This window comes from Crassostrea angulata, chromosome 1 (assembly GCF_025612915.1).
Source record: "Crassostrea angulata isolate pt1a10 chromosome 1, ASM2561291v2, whole genome shotgun sequence".
In the NCBI taxonomy this organism is placed as follows: domain Eukaryota; kingdom Metazoa; phylum Mollusca; class Bivalvia; order Ostreida; family Ostreidae; genus Magallana; species Magallana angulata.
The window spans coordinates 4,885,240-4,900,156 of NC_069111.1; the positions used below are offsets into that span (position 1 = coordinate 4,885,240).

The 14,917-nt window shown below is 31.6% G+C and overlaps 1 pseudogene; it reads right to left on the reverse strand.

Annotated features, from left to right (window-relative positions):
* Positions 1-3,327: 3,327 nt before the first annotated feature.
* Positions 3,328-4,500, reverse strand: LOC128176548 (uncharacterized; annotated as a pseudogene).
* Positions 4,501-14,917: the final 10,417 nt, after the last annotated feature.

The window sequence follows — 14,917 nt, forward strand, 5'->3', positions numbered from 1 at the left end:
ATAGAAAAGATTAAACTTGTTTAACTCTGGTCCCTAAAACCCTACTTGGGTAACGCAAGAGAAAATCATTTTATTGTTAGGATATATAAACGTATTATACCTAATCTAGCCTAATCTAGCTTTAATAATCTTTCACAAAATGGCTCTCAGTAAAGGACTATAGATAAACGATTTTAGAGCCATTTGATCCCCTAATTTAAGGGACCAATCCCCTTTTCTTGATATTCAATGAAAGGACATTCAATTCTGAACACACTTTGTCAACAAGTGTTTAGAAATTTGTTACCGTTCTTAAGATATATGAGAAAGAAGGTTTTAGGGGCTGATCCCTTATCTTCTTTATGGGCCGTTTGAAGAAATTTGAAGGTTGCTTGGATACATAACTGTGAGATAAACATATTTGCCTCTATAACAATTCACAAAATATCTCACAGTAAACGACTACAGATAAAAGACTTTAGAGCCCTTTCATCCCATAATTGAAGGGACCAGCCCCTCTTTCTTGATATCAAATAAAATGACATTTAATCTTAAACACATTTTGTCAACAAATGTTTAGCAATTCGTTGCCGTTCTAGAGAGAACGGAAGAAATGAGAAAGAAGGTTTTAGGGGCCGATCCCCTATATCCTTATAGAGGCCGTTTAACAAAATTTTGAAAGTTGCATATCGTTAAGAATATCATTCTGAACAACTTTTCTTCTTTACTGCATTTCAAAATATATTTCCTTTCTGAGATATGGGTGATCAAAATTTTGGACTTTTGGTCACTAAAAAAACCTTTATTACATAACACATGATAAATTCATTACAATGCTTGGATACATAACTGTAAGATAAACATATTTGTTTCTATAATCTTTCACAAAACATCCCTTTGTAAAAATATATAGATACAAGAATTTATAGCCATTTGGATTCCTTATTTAAGGGGCCAGCCCCCTTTTTTTTATATCAAATTAAAGGTCATTTAATTCTGAACACATTTTGTTCAACAAGTGTTTAGAAATTCGTTACTGTTCTGGAGATATATGAGTGAGAAGGTTTTAGGGGCCGATCCCTTATCTCCTTTTAGGGGATGTTTGACGAAATTTTGAAGGTTGCATATTTGTTAAAAATATTATTTTTAACAACTTTTCTTCTTTTCTGCATTCCAAAATATTTTTCCTTTCTGAAATATGAGTGATCAAAATTTTGGACTTTTGGCCCCTAAAAACCCCTAATTACGTAACACATGATAAAATCATTACATTACTTGGATAAATAATTGTAAGATAAACATATTTGCTTCTATAACATTTCTTAATATCAAATGAAAGGTCCTGTAAATATAAACCTTTTTTACATTACATGTTTTAACAATATATTTTTCAGAATTTTTTTAAACTAAATTTTCGAGTCCAGACGAGCTTCGGCGCCTTTCAAGCCAGATCAAAATGAAAATAAAATTGCAAATCTACAATCTTTTTGTCCACTATCTCTGAAAGTTTGAACTCAATATCTTTTATGGTTTAGGAGAAGTTAGAGTAGCAAGCCATCCCTCTAAAAATCGCTAAAACGTCAATATCTCAAAAATGGAAGTGACGTCAGCAATGTAATAAAAAACCTATAAGATTTCGCTGCAAAACTTCAAACAATAGTCTACATATTCTGAAAATTTCATAGTCATATCTCTAATGGTTTCCGACTTTATAGCTGCACAAAATGGTTCGTCAAAAATTACAAAATGGCCGATAATTCGGTACCGGAAGTGATTACAAAAAAATAACAAAAAGAGATCAAGTTTAGAATACCCCCAAACTTCTGTGAAAAAATGGTCGAAATCGGTGGAATAGACTTCGAGAAATCTCGTGCACAAACTTTGGAAAAAAAAGAAATAACTAGATACGACCTCGTTACGAGTAACGAGTAGGTCTTCCGTCAGATTTTTTATTTTATTTTAAATGATACCACGAAATATCGATACAATTTCAAAATTAACACTCCCCCCCCCCCCCCCCTCCAATTTTTAGATAATGAATAAAAATCCCTAATTACGTCAAACATTGGCCTGACTATGACTTTTTCACACCAATAATGTAGCGTTTAACAACTTTGATTCTTAAATCATAACAAAATATTTATCGTTTTCAAGTTATTCGTAATAGACTTTACGAGTCTCTAGGTCCCTAATTAAAGGGGCCAGCCCATTTTTCTTGATTTTATTGGAAAGCACTTTTGATTTTCTACCACTTTTGTTTTATATTATTTAACAAAATATCAATTGATAAAAAGATACAGATCAAAACGTATGAAAATTTTGAATGAAAATTCGCACCCAATTTTCATGCCTAGGCGAGCTCAAAGAAATAACGCCACTGGCGTAAAACAATATAATAGTGCACAACTTCAAACTATAGACTACCTATCCTGAAAATTTCGTATTCATATCTCTAATAGTTTCTCAGATCAGCTCTGCACAAAATAGGTCGTAACTTTTCCTCACTGTAGCCCCCCCCCCGGAAAACTGGCTATAATAATATTCTCTCTATTCTTGATTGGGAGGGGGGGCTACTATAAAGTTATTTAACCATAATTATAAATAGATTTCTTCTCATGTTCAAAAAATCCATGTTTTTGGAGAGCCAGTCAGGTTTGATTATTAAGGTTTTGACTATCCATCGGCTGCATACCTTTGTACATATTAAGGTGCGCATTGCTGATTTATAATTTAATTAACTAGACTTTGTTTTCGTTTGGTTCATGGGAAAGTGAAATTGCATCATTGACAAGAATAAATAACTCATTAGATGGACCAAAACTCAATAATTACTATTTACATATTTTATATTCTATGCTTTCTGATGTTTTGATATCGTCATTTAGTGTTTATTAGTAGCTGCATAGTACTAACGTCCGTTTGTTATGTAGGGTAGCACAAATAGTTTACGAACAGTTCACATCATAGTACTGTAAACGTATTTACAGACAATAATAATCTACAGAAACTGACAGAATGTGCATGAAGTTTTGGGAGAAAAATACATAATACATCATAGATAGAAATGATATAAAATAATTTGTTCATAAATAAATATCGCGAGGTATTTTTCTCTTCAATTCATATCTGCAGTTCTTTGTTAGCAGTTACTACATGTACTTATCAAAATGTTATGTTCAAAAACACAGTAGTCATTTACTTTTATTACTCAATTTTTTTTTTATTTCACATTCACCTAATCCTTTTCGAAATGATTATTCTTAGTTTCAAACTTCTTTTTACATATACAGAATTATTTTATAATAATTTTATTATTTCTTCGTATTGTACCCTTTTTTCTTTGTCGATTTATAAAACAGGTGTTCTTTCGCCTTGTGCAACATCCGAGAAGAAGCTTTTTCCTTTAACCCATGACTTTAACTCTTCAGGCTTGGACAATTCAAGCAGTTTATCAAAGTGATAGGTTCCAAACACGATAAAAGTCATTCTCTTTATGACGTCATGTTGTAATCTGTAAACAGATGCATCTGCTTCTTCGTTTACAAACTCCCCCGGTATTATGGAAGTTATATACTCTTTACTCATGTAATTCTCTTAATCTTTTTTTCTTAGAATATTCCTTGTCTTTTTTGACTTGTCTTTTCTTTGGCTTCAGTTTCAGTAATGTTATTTTGTTCAGTTCTGCTGCTGATTTCTTTTTTACTAGAATCACATTTGCACGACTCCAGTATTTCAGGTAACATTGCGGTTTGGTTGTCGACACTAATCACCACTTTATTTAGACTCATGTACACCAATATTAGAAACTTTTCTTTATCAGAATTGTGCATAATTTCTAAATATGACTTTAAATATTTTAAAGGACTATTTCGAAATAATATTGGACAAACCGTTTGGAAATAATTACATCTACAAAACAGAGCACACATTTCTGCGTATCCTAATGAATGGTCCTTGCCTTTTAATGCTAGCTGTTCAACTTGCCTTTTCCAACTGCCAGTTTCTCAACTTCACTGAAGTTTTTATGCAGACAGAAAGTTTCAAATTGTGAATATAGGATCTGTGTCCGATCTCCTTTTGTAGAACTCTCTGATAGATCTATGAATTTTGTTTCCTTTCCAATGAATCTGACGAATTTACCAATACATTTGTATTTTCTCGATCTTCATCAAATAGAAAGATTATGAAAGCGTTTGTATATTTGTTTGAAGATGACATATTTTCAAATAACATGTGCATTTTCTCTGCTAGGTTTTTCTTTTCTGACTCTGGTGTTTCTATAAAAAGTGTCATGTCCACGATAATTGGTTCATGATGTTCTGTAACGTCAAATGTAACAGGGTCGCTGACCATTATTGGTGATGAATTCTTGACAGCCACGTAAACTTGTTTAGCTGTGGACCTTTTTCCAGATCCCCATCGGCCTATCAAACAGAGTATTTTACCACCATTGTTTATAAATTTCACTCCTTTGTGAAAGGCTGATGTTTTATAGAAAGGTTTCTCTAAGTTGAAATCTAATAAGTCAAGAAAAAAATTATTTATTAGATTATAAATTATAATACAAGATATTAAAAATATAAAGTATTGAGAATTATACATACTATCAATCAAACGTCTTTCTTCCTCTCCCTTCTCTAGTTGTCCTAAAACATAATAAAATGAGACATATCATTTTCAATTAATGTAATCACTCATGTCTTTGAAAAAAAAAAGATAATTATGACCAAATTCAGGTTAAAACTAAAGCGTGCCTTCAGCTGCGTTTGTAATAAGGGGTTTTCGACTTTCTGTCGAAAAAACTTATTGTTTTCGTTCTGATTTATTTTTATTATCATTTTCGACAAAGCGTGGTCAGCAATGTTTGAAAACGGAGGAAAGAAATGTAATCTTTAATTTTGTAGCAATTGTTTAGTTCTCCCGTATGTCCGTTTTTGAACTTCCTGTTTTTATATTTCCGGTTTACACACACCAAATATAAAATATGAAAGAGATAGTATTGCTGAAAAACATATGTGTTTTTATTCTGATTTACCCACTGTATCGTTAGAATACATCAAAATTAATAACGTTGATTGTGAAAGTTGAAGTACATAAAAAGTACATAAAAATATCTTTTATATAGTACCTAATAAATGTAATAAAGAGCTTCCGGGAATTAAAGGGTCGTACAAACTTAGCTGCAGGTCTGTAGTTCCTAGTCTGAAAAAATTGGGATGGAAGACCTGTGAGCAAGAGTGACACCCATTGAAAAAATTATGTAACCCGTGCGCTAGTTTTGGACTGATTAACTTCATTTATACCCAAATTCTGTGAAAACAATAAGTACCATCAAATTCTTTATGCAATTCACTACTGATATCGTCTCTTTACTTTGAAAAATCAATTATGTTAAATTTACATGAAAATAGAGAGTCGCCATTTTTACATATAAACAAGCTGCACCACTTCATTTTACGGGGCTATTGATGGTGTTAAAAGCCTATCTAAAGCAAGTTAAGAGACGATAATAGCAGTAAATTGCATGAAGAATTTAATAGTGTTATTTATTTTCACAGAATTTGCGGTTAAATAAGGTTAATCAGTCCAAAACTAGCACGTGTTTTTGTGTGTAATAAATACAGATTTTTTTTCAATGGGTGGCACTCTAGCTCCCAGGTTGTGCATCCGATTTTTTTTCAGACCGGGAGCTACAGACCTGCAGCTAGTACAAATGGGATTGATCTTGTATCATTTGTTTGTACCATGTGGATTTTGATTGACAATAATTGACATGTGCTGAGAACTACAACATCATCGCTCGACTAAGGTCATCATGGATTAAGAGGTATAGGGGACTTTCTAAATGGAACACATTATCATTTCCTTGATGAATTATAAATTGTTTACCAATTTTAGGTAATTTTAACATGAAAAGACATAAATATGTTAAATAACCCCTCAATGGGCCTCAATTACAAAATGATTTTCGTTTGTGGCAACTCCTGTGATAAGATTTAAAAAAGAAAACGCAAAATACAAACTTACAAAATAACTAGTACACTAATTAATTGTTTTCGAACAATCAGAGGTCTTTCCATCTCATTATTTTCTATGTTTAAAATTTTTTCTCTGCGTTAGTTCATATAGAAGTGTTTTTAATAAAATTAAGAAACTTTTAGGGGCAATAACTGCTTTAAGGTATCATTGAATATTTTTGGTATAAATTGATTAGACATCCTTAAAGACATTGATAAAAGTTATTATAAAAAATTGATTTATTGCATTTAGACCAGTGTTTTGGAATATTGTAATAAAATTCGTAAAACTGCTTTCGTGAGAGTTATGTCAGTTTGTTTTTTTTTTGCTTATGTGAATGATTTGACCCCTGGTGATCTTGAAAATCTCACAAGATAATGTGCGTCGTATTAGTTTTGGCATTGTATAATTGTCATTTACATGTACTTCAATTACTATTACAATGAGCTTGCAAGTTTACGTCTTTTATTCTATTTGCAGATAAGATTTAATCGCAGGTTGTTATTCATTATACATAATGATCATGTTAAAGTTTTAAAAAAGCGACACGCATTATTTGAGAACACCAAAAAGTACTTAAAACGACCTAGAACGACCTTCTACATTATATGCCTCAAAGATACTAAACTTCCCTTTGTCCTATTATATGATCATAAGACCATTTCTTGAAATCATCAAATTCAAATTATACAAAAACTTTAAAAAGTTATGAACAGCAACAAAAAATAATAATATAATATTGAGAGATAGCATCAGGCAGAGACATAACGGTGTTTAATTTGATGTACGAATCAGAAATATCAACATAAATATTGGAAACATAATACTACAACTTTATAAATACCATTAACTTATCTATGTCGAACCTAAATATTTCTATCCTTTTCGCCGACTTTGATGCACAACACAGCTCACGGTGAGAAGAAGAATAACGAATAATATCCCTACTCCGACAAAGATCCATGGCAGTGGCACTGGTAAGATATCTTCTCTAGAAATTCTAGAATCCAACAAAAAATGACAAAATAGTATATATCTGTCCGTTTGCTTTAACTTAAATCGTTGAATCTAGACCATATTTACTTCAAGTTTTGGGTTAAATAGTTTCACAAATTAGTCCTCTTTGGTAATATGGGCGACTTCACTCGAAGTCCACATTTTGTAAAACGGAAAGATTTTATATGTTCCTTTTTTAAATGTTCTGAACATGAGGTGTTTCTCACTGTTTCGTCCTTTATTTGCTGTTACACCGTATACGTATAACCCCGTATACAACCTCTACCGCGGGGGAGTCGATTCCAACGTATGGGGGAGTCGATTTTCTTCTCTTCGGAGACGGGAGGAATTTAGGTCACTCCTTTTGTAGGTATTTTAAATAACAAGTATTTCCAAAAAATATATACGGAAGACAGCGATAGTCCGAGTGCTCTATGCGTCTAGTAGCCTCAAACCTTTCAACCATATTTGACAGGTTTCAAATTCACGGTGATCGGGTGGTCAAAATATGCATGATTTGTAAAATATACATATATTGGGTTACAAACAGTTGAAACAGTCGAACAAATGATCAACCTTGTAAATGCAATAATTAAATCTTAGGGAAAAAATAATCAAGGCATTTTCTGTTCAGATTTAACGGTAACATAAGGGGGAGTCGATTTTCGGAAAACAGAACGTACGGGGGAGTAGAAAATATTGTATGTTTAATCAATAAACGGGGCGTGTAGTTTACAGTCCTGTTAGTTTTATTTGCGGTAGGTTTCGACCGAAAATCAACTCCTTCAAACATTACCTAAATAAACAATAAAATCAAGTGTAATTTTATAAAAAGATTCATCCCATCATTGTCAACTAACAGCGAAGAGCGGTGGGTTAGAGGATTTACTACGATTCTGTAAAACAGAGTTCGAATCCCGCTTTGTATTTTAACATTTTTACCTTTCTAAAGATTTTTTAACGTTCTTTTGATATTCAATAATATTTTTAAAATTGAAAATTTTAAACCGGTTATAGTAGTTTAATTATAGTTTACTTTAATTCACATTTATATCGACAAATGACCGATGCCACCTTAAGATTTGATAAGTTTGGTACATATTCATGTTCTGAGTAACGTACTAAATTAAATCTTGATAGTGTGATAGACTTTTAGCATAAAATGGAAATTTATAGAAAAAGTCTGAAATTTTTTTAAAGATAAAGTTTTGCTAGAATTTTGCCTTTGGTGCCCTCTATCTAAAATTTAACATTACTGACCCCTCCCCCCCCCCCTTTTTATTATGCCAAATTTATACTGAAATCATGTACTTGTCGAGGCAAACTGAATTAATTTTATAAAGTTCTTGATATTCAATAAGCTTTTATTTCAAATCAGAATGTTTTCGTAAACTGTCAATTCAATCTGATTATTGTGCATAATTAGAACAATATTTGATGAAATAATTTTGCTTCATTAAAAATACTAGCAACAATTGCCAGTCGAGCTGAAATTGCATTTTAGGTGCACGAACTTAAGGTAAAAAAATCACCTTAACTCAGAAGGATGAATACTGACCCTACCCCCTTTTTCTTTGCATTTTTATGTATGTTTTGTCGTAAATGTAAACACAAGCTTGCGAACTACTTGCTTACGGGTCAGAATGTCGCACAGCATTTGGATTTATTTGTTCTTTATGGAATTTTTATAATATTAGAGAAAGTAAGATTGTAAAACAGGTTTATGTTATTTTTGTCATTTTCAATTAAATTAAGTTCTAATATTGCGAAATATATTTTTTGAGTCAAGGAGCCCTACAAGCTTAAGGGGCAATATTGACTTTTTATCTTTGGAGCTCATTTTTTGCAAAAAGGACTGTAAAATAGAGCTTTTTTCAATTTTTTCTTTCTTTTTATTAAGCATAGAATTTTTGATATGCAAAAAAATATATAAAATATATATTTTTAAAATCAAGAATGTAATACATTTATTTAGTTTTAATGTATATCCGTCATAAACAAAAGCATATTTGAATACTACTATTCCTCTTACAAAAAAGATTCCCTTTTTTAGACAGCATTAATAATATAAATATGATATTTAATGATTATAATATTTTTAAAGAGAGTAGTCCTCACTTTTCATCACTGTAAACGTTTTATTCAAACACGCAGGATCTAAAATGAGTAATGAAAACGCCTTTAAAGTTAACAACATTTAATTTCGAAGTAATTAGATATTATATGAGCCATTTATAGTTATTTCCCATAAGGCCATAACCATTCTTTCTTTCAAGAAGGACTATATCTTGTTATAAATGCATAAAAGTACAAAATAATATAATTATACGACACATATGCATTTATATTTCAGTAAAACACCACTGCATACTCAAATACAGAGATTGGCAATCTCGTGGTTCGATTTTCCATTGAATATATTAAGGTGACGAACTTCAGTTTTCAGTCAGACAGAGACTGTCTGTTTTTTCCTTTATTTCATAAAAAATTGATTAGCATGAGAAATGACCGTGACTCTTACACTTATAGACTTCATTAGACAGAAATAAAACGTCTGGACACGATCCGATGGACACGTTGCATGGAACTGTGTCCAAGGTATTGGCCCCTGTGTTGTATTCAGGGCAGTAATCTATTAAAAAACCAAACCAGGAAGTTAAATATAAAACAGTCACGTTAATGAAACGTGAGTAAATAACCGCCAAAGGTAAACACATTTTGTACTTGAGCAAAGTCACATGATGATCACAAGACTACCGGGAAGTAAATATATTGCAACATCATTTATACACATGTCGTCTACATTGTTAATGTAATCAACGACTTGTAATCTTTTTTATTCAAACAATGTATTGATTTATCATTGATAGTTCAGAAGTAGTATTCAATTAACATACGTACGCGTTTTCGATAATCTTTTTTTAAAAATCAGTGAAAAACAAAAAAATCGTTTACACATTGGTTAGTGTAATGAACAATCGGTCGTAAAGTTACAAGAAACTATATGCATACAATAAAGAAAAGATACAAAAGACATTTACTAAAAATGTTTTTATGTTAGAAAAATAGGTGTAATGTTATGCCTACATGTACAACCACGTTTATAAATATAAAATGGCTGATAATGTACCAGGTGGTAATGATTGAATTCTTACTCGGTTGAACCCAGACAGAGTGTATACATATCTCTCCCGATCTATTCCTTTCGTTTTGGATACAATGATAGACATTGATGGAAATCTGACATTTAAAGGAATCTTTATTCTTCTCTTATACGGTTTTATGAAATGAACAAGGCGTTTTTCGTTCCTTAAACATGGCTTCTTTCAGTTTGTTTAATCTATTTATAGCATTGAGCATGTAATGAAATGCTTAACTTCGCTATTTCATTCAATAGGGGTGACAGATGAAAAAAAAATGCTTATAGCGAAATGCATAGAAGTGTTTGATAGGGGTTAACTCCAGAAAAGTTTTTACGTAATGTTTTGACTGAACTTTGTCCAATCAGATCGTAGCTGGGCGGAGTTAAGACATTGCCGCTTGTGACTTGAATGAGAGAGAGTGAGAGAGAGAGAGTATGGTGGCATATCTCTGCCCCTTGTATGCAAGTTACTTTTCAAATATGTTCACATGCAAGAAAATTATGTCAACATGCAACATAACTATGTTGACATGCAAGAAAATTGCAATCAGATAAGAATTATACAAAATCTCAAATAATCTAAAATATCGCCCACCTGTGACATCCAAGATGCTAGATGCTACCTTTTTATGTCGACATGCAACTTATTTTTGTTAACATGCAAGATTAATATGCTGACATGCAACTTATTTATGTCAACATGCAACTTATTTATGTCAACATGCAACTTACGTATGTTGACGTGCGAGATAAATATGTTGACATGCAACTTAGCTATGTTTACATGTGAGATAAATATGTTGACATGCAACTTATAAATTGTATCTCAACATAACTAAGTTCTATGTCAACATAAGTAAGTTGCATGTCAAGATTTATATTTATCATAAATAAGTGGCAAGTCTAAAGTCTAAAGACTAGTTCCTTAGGAAACCGCGACAAATATTTGTCATGGACATTTGCACGGATAAACGTGTGGACGTCAGATTTGTATTAAAAAAAATCCAGCAATCATATGGCATGTTAAAAAGAGTGTGCTAAAATGTCAACAAGCACCAACGAACAACTGTTCCTGAGAATTCTGTAACGAAAATTTTGTGTTTTATGTTACCTTAAACAGTATTTCATTTAAATGGGATGTCACTAGATACTGGTGAGGGACTTTGAAATAAGTTCTTCACGCCACACAGGGATACCGGTGTTACAACGCACTTTGAAAAATTACGCACTTTGAAAAATGTTTTCAAAGTGCGTTAATTTTGGGACTAAGTGAACGCACTTTGAAAAAAAATATATATTTTCATATTGCGTTAATATCGTTGATAGTAATGCACTTTGAAAAAAAAATGTTCATGGTTTAGTGAAAATAGTTGATAGTTTTATATACAATAAATGCTTGTTTTAACCTTGTTTAGCTTTTAAAAGTGTTATTTTTAAAAAAGGACTCATTGCATTCTCAGCTAACTTGATAAATAGTTTCTAGATGAGAATTTGTTTTCTTTTCTCATAAGACAATATCGACAATTTACAAAAAAAAAATATTCGGGAGGTTTGAGTTATCCAATATGACATAAACTTCATCGCTTAGCAAATGCATTTTCCTTATTTGAGTATGCAGCATTTACCACTTATCTAGTCTATTGGACTATGCCCGAACGAATATGATTTATATATATGGATAATGGAGATCAATGTATAATATATTTCAACTGGCTTATTGCAAATATGATGTGAAATAAAGATACATTAGTTCTGTTTATCTAAAACAATATGATCTTTTAGAAGATCAGTGCGAGAAAATTTACCCACATCCTAATGCTTGTTTTTAAGTTTATAATAATTTCATGTTAATATTATTTTATTGAGTGATTTATTTGATTAGAATACAAAAAGAGGGTTACTGAGATTATTTAACATACTAATGAAGAAATTATTGTTCTGTCAGCTCGTTTTTTCAATAACACTGCATGTACTTATACAGAGCATATTTCTTTTTCCGATCTTAAATGTTTACCCAAAGTTGCTGAATATCATATATTGGGTAGGGAACCTTCTTCTTGAAATCAATTAAATGATGCACTGGTATTTGACCTGTATTTTTGGTTAACCCCCACCCCCACCCGATCCCCGTTCCAAATACGTTAAATTAGATTCGCGAGTCTTAACAAATCATCATACTATCAAAAAATGATAAATTCAGTTCCAGAATTTGTGATATAAAAATATTTTTTCAAAGTGCATTAAGAGCGTCGATACTAAAAAATGTTGATGTACCTTCATAAGGCACTTTGAAATTTTTTTTCAAAGTGGGGTTAACTTAGTCCAAAATTTAGTATTATTATGTGATTAAATGCGTCGTGGGTGATTAAGGTACCTCACTTCACCTAGACTTATACGTTTTAAGACACTAAGTCACAAAATGGCGATTTAAATATTTTGTTAAACTGTTTATATCGTTCGATTCGGTTGTATATCGTCTTAGCTCAGTGGATGAAGTATTGGGCTTCTGAACCGCAGATCATGAGTTCGAATCCGCCTGCAGCTTTTTTTCATGTTTACCGAATCAAATTTTCGAAAATGTACTGTAAACGTACTGCATTTGGCTGTGTATTCTATTTAGCGCTTTTGGCGGAACGATACTTCCGCTAAATCAAGTACATCGCTAAATGCCATGCATAAATGTATAAGAATAGTCACATTCAGGAAAACGCTAATTCAAATCCACGCCAACTTGTTCAAAAACTATTTTCCGCCAAATATCGTACACGCCAAATATAATGTTTCATCGAAAATTGCACATTTTTGCCTATTTGATTTACATACCTCTTTTTCCATTATGATATCTATTAAAATCAAGTAATTTTCTGCTGATTAAAGAAATATTTAAAGGTGTAGTTAGCCACCTTAAATTAAATAAAACCCGAATGGCTTTATGATATAATGGTTCTTTATTACTTATAATAATATAATTTTTAGCAATCGTAAGATTAACTATTAAAATAGTCATCGATGAAATGTATTGGACTATTCATTACAAAATCGATTCGTGTTATCTGAAATAAAGACACTGGAATGCATATTCATTAATAAGGGGTCATTGTTATATTCATGTTAACATTGTTTTATTGATTAGATTATATGTATATTTACATTTAAGAATTCAAAATCAAACATATCAGAATTAGCAACGTAACTATATTTTTGTATGATATAAAGGATTCAATTTTCAAATCATAAGCTCTTGTGATAATATTAAATTCTTAAACATGACCTCATGACCCGATAAAAGGTTCACACAGAAATGAATATCATTGCTCTTCAGAAAGTTTATATCACATATATATGAATTTAAACTACATTGTATTTTATTTTTTAAAATATTGGATCAAATTTAACAATTATTTATACTAATTACGCAACTGCATATGAACTGCATTAGATTGCGAAAAATTCAAAAACTTCATGTTTATGAGCAAACATTTTGAGCGTTTCAAGAAGAGAAGAAAATAAGCTCCCTTTTCTTTAATTAAGACATCCGACGTCGGAGGCCAACTGTCAAGGAGTTTGAGAAAGGAACATGTTTGCAGCGTTGTATTGGCAGTGAATAACAAAACGTGGACGTTTCTGGAGCATGATATTCTGAACAGAGCATACGATAGAGTTTGATTTTGTAGCTAGAGCTACAAATCTGCAACTACATGTATATGCTCCTATGTTTTGATCACTTTATAAAGTGTTGGGGTGGGGGTGGGCAGAACTAAAATAAAGGGAATTGGAAGTTACCAGCGTACCTCTACCAAAACTTTAGTTTAATATCATCTTGCATAGGATATTCTTGCGGTAAAAATGATATTTCATAAAGGCACAATGTAAAAGATAAGTGTATGCAAAAACAAGTGTAAAATTGGGATACTTAACAGTATTTTTTTGTTATTCTACCGAGGGGACATACGGCACAATATCCTTTGAACGCCCATACCAAGCCATTGTTGCTCAGGTGAGCGATGTGGACCAATGGGGTTCTTGTTGATATTTTTTTAATTGTTGTTAAGTCAGGAAATCAAATATGTTCATAGAAGTGCAATTCCTTATGATACTGCATTGATAAGACAATTGGCCACAAAAGAATCATTCATAAATCTATCATTTTCACCTCACATATGGAAACTTATGTCCCTGAGTGTTAATGAAACCACAGTACATAGGAAAGAGACAAGAATTAATGACGCACACTGTGAGCAAACAAGGTTTGCATGTTTAAGCAAATAAATAGGAAATTAAATAGCTACACGGAAGCATATAATAATAATTGGCCAAGATAAGTTATTTGATTATAAGTAAAAATGATTTAATTCAATGTGATATTAAATAAAACAAAACGACTGCATTTCTCAGTATCAAATATTTGCGACTACTACATGAAACATTAAAACTGTTAATTTTATAGTGCTCACAACAAAAGTATAACGATTGCTTTATTACTGGTTCGACTTTAATACGCAAATCAAGTGTACATGTAACAGTATATTTAATATTTAAGGTTTCGGTTTCGTTTCTAATAATATCTCAGTTTTAAAACCAGCGAGAAAGCAAACAAAATTTACACAGAAATACGTCTAAATCTGACATTGATCGGTTAAATGTCAAGCATAGTAATCATAAAAAAAGAAAAATAACGCTTTTAAGCAGGTAATATGTTTTCTGCACTTACTTGGATCGACCCAGATACGTTGTATACATAATTCAACTAATCTGTTGTTTTCGTCTGAGACACAATGGTAG